An 8,771-nucleotide genomic window follows, 5' to 3' on the forward strand; every position below is an offset into this window, starting at 1 on the left:
TCAAGACTAAATATTTTCCCCTGAAATTTTATTCTAACTTCTTTAAAAAAAAAAAAAAAAGGAGTATTTTTCAACAGTTTTTTGATACCTGATTTTTGATGACTTTAAAGACTTAAAAGCACCTAACAAAGTAGTAATCACACTGTAACTTTTCCCCCATCATCACTAATTCACTGAAATAACACAGAAACCAAGGCATTGCTTATTCTTGTCTTTCAAACTATGAAACACAGTTATAAAATATGAAATCCCAGGTCAGATGTGCTTGACAGCATCCACAAGTAACAAAAGTTTGTTTATATGTCCTTTAAACAAAAAAAAGGTTGTTCTAGATTTGTCTCATCTAGAGACAAAACCCTGCCTTTTACTGTGAATTAAACCCTGTCTCAACTGAGTCAGTCAGAATTTTGTTGATATTCCCACCAATAAGTTGTCTAACTTATTAATTAAGACATATTAATTAAGACAAAACTGTAATGTCTCCTCCTAGTCTTATTAAATGAAAACTGAGAAATTATTCTGGCATTTCTGTTTTCTGAGCTTCTTATGTTCTGTCTCTCAAGGAATGGTTCAGCAAACTCTTCTGTGTGCTTATTTCTTGCTGCTGGCAAAAGCAGGTTGCAGGTAACTGAAGAAGGGCACAGCAAAGTAAGGAGTGTAAAATCTGTTCAGCCCCCTGGATCACCACCCCTTCTCACTGTAAGCTCTTTGCTACTTGTACCTTAAAGTCTATATTCAAGAACCTGAACTAAAACTATGAGTATTTAAAGAGCTCATATACTAACATGGATTTATAGTGGTTTTAATTAACATATTTTAATCCATTCTTTATCAGAACATCACACTGCCTGACTTATTGAAGACAATTCTGCAACTGTAACATTTTAAGAACACCTCTAAAACTATGGGTATTTTCTTCCTGTGATATTTTAAGTTTTCCAGGTTATCAACAAACAAATTCACCAGGATATGAAATAGTTTTTGTGTTTCCACTTTCTCCAGCAATACTTCATGCTCCGTTCACTGATTCTCATTTGTAGCACTAAAGAGATCAACTGCAAAGAAACATCAGATTTATTCCATCCCTTCAGGTCTCAGATATTTATTGTTATTTCTCCTTTGAAAGCCTGAGGAAGCTGAGCTGTTCACTTACACACAGAGTGACCAGCCTGAGAATGAAGACACTACAGCCATCTCCTTCTAACACTGTGTTACAGTCTCTGTGTCTGCAAAATTGAAGTTACATCTTATTTAAAAAGCTATAGGTAAGTTGAGAAAGGAAAGTAAAAATGAGGGTTTTACACAGAGGGGTTGTACTGTGCTTGAACTTTGTTCACAAACAAAAAGAAGAATCTCGATAGACTTCTCAATGCCAAATAAAAGTTCTAAAGCTTTTAATTAGAAATACAAAATGTACTTGTTGCTTCAGTAAAAGCACTGGTCTTAAAATTCTCCCTCTCTTAAGGGGACAAAAGATGAAAAAGGAATTTCAAGGATATAGATGAGGAAACAGATTGCTGGTAACATTGAGTACATCAAATAGTAAATGACTTTATGTTCAAAAGTGGTTTCTCATGCATCCCATAACCATATCAAAACTTCCTCTGCACATAAATGGTAATTGTGCATCACTCTCCCTATGACAAGTCTGCACCCTTTCACAAATAGCACATTCATCAGCCATTTCAAGGTCTAAACTGCACAATTTTCTTTTTATCCCATTCTCTCTCCAGACTGAATTTTATTTTCCCTAATAAAACCTTGGTTATAAAACATCCAAGATTAGAGACCAGATCATTCTTGCCGTTGCTAGCCAAAAGTCTTTACGAGCATTCAGGCAGAGGTTCTGATAGGTTTGATGAAGATTTACACACGTGCTGTACAATCTTTAGTTAGTGTTAAATAAACCTTTTAGCAGTGCCAAAAACAAAGTTAAGAAACAGGCTTAAGAAACGTTGCCTAATTAGGAAGATCCTTCTCAAAAACTCAAGATCTTATTAAAAGACTGTAAATCTGTGTCATCAACTTCAATGGGAAAGCTACACAGTAAGAACAAAACCTAAGATATTTATCAGTCTGAAACCTGGAAATTGAAAAGTCAAGTCAAGTCAGTGAGGAGACTTCCAGTAACTCCAATTTGCTTTGAATCAGGTCCTGCCTAATACTGTGATGTTAAGAAAAAGGCATTTATCCCTTGCTAGCATATTCATCTGTGGAGTTTTCCAAAAGCCTTAAAAAACCAATCCTCTAATGTATGTTCCAAAATACTCCTGCTCTCAGTGCAGCAATCCTATTCTAATTGGATTCTTAAGTCAAAGTCCTGAAATACAACAAACTTCCATAATTTTCTCTGTATCCACAAATATTAAAAAAAAAAAAAAACTATTGAAAGACCATTTAATCTGCATAAACTGTTAGACTTTAAGAACAAATTTACACTGGAACCAAAACAAAAACTCTGATAATTTAACTCTCTCATTTAACTTACAGAGGCTATTGTATAAAAATCCAGAGACTATCAATTGCAGATCTTTGGCAACATTTACAATAATAAATATTTCATTCAATATAGCACGTACCTGATTGACACTGAATAGGATTTCTGCTCTTTATAAGTGCTGTGACAGCATCACATGTCAGCAAGATTTTCACATAGCAATTCTGGATTTGTTTTCCTTCTTTCCTTTATCTGTGATTCTAAAGCAGCTGTGCCCACCATCACTTAGTCATCAGATCTCAAATACGAATCTTTCCAAAGCAATGTGATGCCTGCTCCTCAGTGCAAGGTTACACGGATACTATCAGTGTATCCTTTCCCTGGGAAGGCAAGACCTAAACAGAAGTTCCTCCTCCTCCTTTCTGACATAACAAGCTTCTGAATTTGTCGTTCACTGCAGTTAAAGCTCTTACATGATGGAATCGTTTCACAAGCCAAGCATTCTCAAGTGTAGCACAGAAATCTGAAGATTAACTAACCAGCAATTCTGGCAGCAAATACTGAGATTTTAAAAAGCTAAATCAAACTTTTTATATCTTTGTCACAGGAAAACCTGAAACATAATTAACATTTGCTCTGAAGCAAAAATGTTCTCATCTTGGACATTCTGGGCAGCAAAATGAATAAACTCCTTTGGCATTGTTTTTAAACACCAGATGTATAAACACAGATAATGTAACTACATTCATTTTCCAAAAAAGCAAATTAATTAGAAGCCATTTAGGGTGATATCTTTGTTTTACTGAGTGTCATGGTTTAACCCCAGCTGTCAATTAAGCACCACACAGTCACACACACACTTCCCATTGGTGAGATAGGGGGGAGAATTAGAGGAGTAGAAGTGAGAAAACTCGTGAGCTGAGATAAAGACAGTTTAATAGGTAAAGCAAAAGTCACCCACACAAACAAATCAAAACAAGGAATTCATTCACTGCTTCCCACAGGCAGGCAGGAAGGGAGGGATACATCATCTAGAATAGTGACTGGCAAAGACAAACACCATCACTCTGAATGTCCCCCCTTTTTCTTCCCTCAGCTTTATATGCTAAGCATGATGCCACATGATATGGGATAACCCATGGGTGAGCTGGGCTTCGCTTTCCTGGCTGTGTCCCCTCTCAGTTTATTGGGCACCCCCAGTCTCCTTGCTGGTGGGGTGTTGAGAAGCTTGGACTCTGTGTAAGGGTTCTTCAACAATAATAAGAACATCCCTTAGTTATCAACACTGTTTACAGCACAAATCCAAAACACAGCCCCATACCAGCTACTGTGAAGAAAATGGGCTCCATCTGTCACCGTGGCCACTCAGGGCAGGAGAGGTACCGTGTTGTGTGGAATTACTGGGGACCAAAGCCAGCTCAGGTCAGGTCACTGCTGCACTTGTAAAGCCTGTCCTCCACTGCTTCTGGTAGCTCCTGCTATCCTAATTCCAGAACACACAACTCAAGTCCCAGGTTAAACAATTTAAAGATATTTCCATTACAATCTCCACCCCTGGTCCATTTGAGACAGTTTATATGGTTTAACATTGTAATGAACTCCTCCATTTGTTCCTGATTCAACTTGGATTTATCCACAGGGTTGTACCTGCTCCAAGTGGAGCCTTCTCCATGAGCCACAGTCACTTTGAGCAGCACCTGCTCCAGCGTGGCCTTAGCCACAGCCACAGTCCCTTCAGAACTGAACCTGCTCCACTATGGCCTGGCCCTGCCTGCAGTCCCTCCAGGGATCTACCTCCTCTGTCTTGGGTTTATCCACGGACACAAGTTTTGAGGTGCTCCAGCACGGCCTCATGCACAGCCACTGATGCCTCCAGGTGTACCTTCTCCACTGTGGGGATGCATCCTTGGGCCACAGTCCCTTCACAGGCTCAGCTGCTGCACTCCAGACATAACAATGGCCACATGTTCTTTGAGATGTACCTGCTCTGCCAAGGGCTCCTCCACAGCCACAAACATTTTGGGGTGTCCTGCTCCCGTGTGGATTCATCCAGAGGTCACCATCCCTTTGACTTGAATTCACCCTGGAATTCCAGCCTGTCTGGTGCAGCACAGGATCAATAGTGTTGCTCCTGTCAGTCCAATGCACTGCCATGGCCATTCCCAAGATGTTCCCAGGCAGCACAGCAAAAAACAGCCACTAACGAGCACCAGACTCTCCAATATGGTCAGGCAAGCGAGCCCCATGCCAAGCACAGGAGCTGCCAATTAATAGCTAAACGACCCTGCCCTTGATTTAGCACATTCCAATCAAATATGTCATTATCTTAAACCCTTCAGTCCCCATGTGGGGCAAAACACTGTCGTGGTTTAACCCCACCCAGCAACTAACACCACCCAGCTGCTCACTCACTGCCTCCAGGTGGGATGGGGTAGAGAATCAGAAGGGTAAAACCAAGAAAACTCATGGTTTGAGATAAAGACAGTTTAATAGGGAAAGCAAAACAAGGAATTCATTTAACACTTCCCGTGGGCAGGCAGGTGTTTATCATGTGTAATGGTGACTGGGGAAGACAAATGCATCACTCCAAACATCCCCTCTTCCCTTCTTCTTCCCCTGCTGTATATGCTGAGCATGACCCCATATGGTATGGAATATCCCCTTGGTCACTTGGGATCAGCTGTCCCTGCTCTGTCTCCCTCCCAGCTTCTCCTGCACCCCCAGGCCACTGGGAAGCAGGAGAGGCCTTGATGCTGTGCAATAAAAAACCCTCTTCTGAGCAATAACCAAAACATCCCTGAATTATCAACACTGTTTCCAACACAAATCCAAAACATAGCCCATGCTAGCTACTATGAAGAAAAATAACTCTACCCCAGCCAAAGCTAGCATAGTGTGTTAACATTTATAAAAAAAAAAACCCCACACAAACCCAAAACCAAACCAAAAAACCCCCAAAAACTAAAAACTGAAGACAGGCAGCAAGGTCCAGTTCTCAATTATACATTGGGATTGCTTTGAAAAGGCTTGATTAGTTGCAGAGCATAAATCTAATTTACCAGGGAAGCTGACATGCTTCATAATTTGCTTGGATAAAGCCTCATGTAATTCATCATTGGTGTTTTGACCCCAAAATACCTCCAAGTCTACACAACTTTCTGAAATCACTTGTTGGAATTAGGAGCTGAAATAGCTCTGCCCCCTTTGCTATCAACACCTTCTGTGCAAGCATAGCCAGGACCAGATCAAGGTAATATCACTGCCCACTCAGACAGCCCTCCCTATAATTATTTTATGCTAATGTAACTTTTCTCAGTATCAGATATGCCTTTCCACCTTGTTTCTCTGTGCTTTTCCTTGATCCTTCTCGCCTCCTCTCATTACTATTTTGCAGGTCCAAACACAGCTGCTTTTAATTTGAATTTCCTTTGTTTCAACAGATAAAGCTTTTTCCAAGCGACGGGAGATTTAACTGCCAGTGCTTTTTGATGATTAATTGTTATATGGAGTGTGATCTGTGTCTATCCAATCCTATTTATGTCTGTGACAATCCTTTAACACTCTACCATCTCTACCATCCTCAGTGCTAAAGGGGTAGATGGTATTTTTTGCTAAATACCATAGAAGTGCACCTCAGTTTTTTGCACGTGTAAGGGCTGCTTTCCCCTCACATCCTGGCATAGCCCCTAAACAACCTGTACCAGGCGCTGGTCCTGTAAATCCCTTACTCTAAATACCTGGATACCAAATGAGCACTGGGAGCAGCATGAATCAGTTACCTGTGCATTGTATCTTTCCTCTCCATTTGGATCTTCTCTCATTTAGGAGCCCCAGCTATTTTGGGTAATATAAACAAAACCCTTCAGTCAAGTCTAATTAGGATTGTATGAAGGATTTTATGTCTTAGATAACCAGATGGAATAAAGAGTAACCAGATAAATGATCAGGGACAGGTTGGCAGTAGACAAAGAAAAATAAGTCAAGTTCTCTCTCTTTTATACATATAATGTAAATTAATATTTCTTAAAATAATATAAAATGAAGGCCTTTAATGTATTTTCCTCAGAGTTTTTGTTTGGGTGTTTGTTTTATTTTTTTTTTTGGGGGGGGGTGAGTGTCAATACAGGAGTTTCCTTACATAGAAAGGGATGATTAGACTCTTGAGCTACAGCAGTTTGTAAGTGGAGCAGCACCTGCTTACCAGACATGGAGCCTTGAAACAATACACAAGAACAAAAATGATCCAAATCAAATGTATCTCAGGCTGTTACACTACCCTGTGTGTGCAAATGCACGAAGGAGAATACATTAGTGCCAATAGACTGAAAAAGCAGTTCCTTTAGGCAAAGGTGGTGTAGTGAATAAAATGTGTAGATTTAACTACTTGACAATTCAGGCCCATCCCTGATGAGTGTCTTGTGTCAGACTCAAAGAGTTACTTACATCATTATCACATAAAATTACTCAAGGCTGAGCAGCTCCTGGGACCAGAGGATTCCCAGTGCCCATACTGTCCAAATACTTCCCAAGTAAAGCACCAGCTTCTCTCCTCAGCACTCCCACTATATTTAGCACCCCAAGTCTCAGAGTCATGACTTGGCTTTCTAGCACATTCACGCTCTAAAAGCAATTTGAAGAGTGGCTTGACTCGAGGATTCACCTAACAAAGAACATTTTGTCCACCGCCCACAAGCTTTAGAGGTGTTACAGTGAAAGGATCACACTGAAGGAGGAGCGAAGAAAAAGGTCAAGACAGAACTGCAGAAGGAATCCTTCTGCACAATGTTTATCAGTGGTTATATGTTCTTACATACTTATTACTGAACTGTTGTAGCATTCTCATTGAGGACACTCAGAGATAGCTGTAAAAAACCCTACATATTTATCCCACATATCCATAAAAAGATGTAGTTTTTAAAGGAAAGAAGGATGCAATAATAAATTTGTAGAAATAAATAACATAATTATGCCTAAAAGAATTTGAAGGAAACTACTCACCCTTGTGTTATCTTAGGCAAAGGTATATTCTCATCATCTATGAGTATCCAGTGAGTGAATACTTTGCTTTGCTACCATAGGTCTTCCACCCCATACAGAAGAAAACAACTATCTAAGGTTTTAATTTTTTTTAATATTAAATTATTGCAACATACAATTGGATTCAAGATTGCTGTCATATTTTATTCTATTTTCAATTAGATTCAGTCTTGGCAGCAGACAACTGAAGTCAAAGGCTAAAAGTCAGTGGCTGAGAATGTGGAACTTGTGTTTCTTGATTCTGTGCAAGAGACAATTCTCTCTTCCTCCAATTTACCTCATCCAACAGAGATTCAACAGAGGTCATTTTGAATTAGAAAACCTGGTTTTCCAGAGACTCAACAGGGATCCAAAACTTCCATATAAATCATACATGAAAAAAACCAGCAGTCTCCATATCACACATACAGTGTAGCATATTCCTAAAAAAGGATTTCCCCTCCTGCCACAGTTCAAACTCCCTTCTACCCTCATTTAAGCCTTTCCATATACAGCTCCCAGCCATGGCTCATGGTTTTACAGCAGACTCCTTCAGCTTCCCTTGGACCTCTTGGCCTTGAATAAGCTCCTAGAATAGAACCTGTCTGTTAGGACATGAATGTCCTGAAGTAGCAATTAAGCTATTACAAATAAATAAATATAATTTTTCTTCTGAGGTCCTGGCTTACTGGTTGCTGTTACGAAGGAGGCAACCCCACTCCCTCCAAACCAAAACCAGACTTTGTTTCTCCAGCCTTTCTGCTTGCAGGGAAGTTGGCCTCTGGAGATAACAGAAACAAAGTCCTTTCCATAGCATGAGCTATTTCTTGAGGGTACACATCTATGGTGAGATCTTGCAGAAGGAGTTTGTTTCTTGCTCTCCAGGAAATAAATGCATGTTCTTTGACCAATGCAGAGACTTTAAAATAACTTGCCACCTCAAAGAGCATGGTAGTGAAACTCCTGTATCTCCTTTCAATGTCACCACAAAGAGATAGATAACGAAACTGGTGACTCTACCCACATATCTCTTTTTTTACAGTTTTCTAAATCAGATCTCATTTTGCAACAAGTTTAGTTCAATTTCCCCTCAAAAACAGTCTTCAGTGGCAGCAGCTACTGGCTCAGGTCGGATTGGGTATCATCTCCTCGTCTGACAGCTCACTGCCATCACCAGCACCATTGTCCCTCTCTCTCTCTCCTTCTCAGGACCATGCACTCCCTCCCTTCCCCTTATGCTGGCCCTGGAGCTCACCTGACCCAGGAGAAGTCACTGCAGCTTGGGAACTTCACAGGAATCTATCCCAGCAAAAGGAGA

At 40.2% G+C, this 8,771-nt stretch overlaps 1 protein-coding gene across 2 annotated transcripts in view; it reads right to left on the reverse strand.

The window, feature by feature from the left end:
• The window catches only part of ESR2 (estrogen receptor 2), a 41,807-nt gene extending 39,013 nt beyond the window's left edge, over positions 1-2,794 (reverse strand). For both annotated transcript variants that reach the window (XM_027895338.1, XM_027895341.1), the window contains exon 1: positions 2,580-2,794. The gene's annotated coding sequence lies outside the window, so the exon portion shown is untranslated. The remainder of the gene's footprint in view (positions 1-2,579) is intronic.
• Between the last annotated feature and the right edge of the window lie 5,977 nt (positions 2,795-8,771).

Source organism: Empidonax traillii, unplaced genomic scaffold, assembly GCF_003031625.1.
Source record: "Empidonax traillii isolate 1590-97213 ecotype Southwest subspecies unplaced genomic scaffold, ASM303162v1 scaffold457:size789790, whole genome shotgun sequence".
Lineage (NCBI taxonomy): Eukaryota > Metazoa > Chordata > Aves > Passeriformes > Tyrannidae > Empidonax > Empidonax traillii.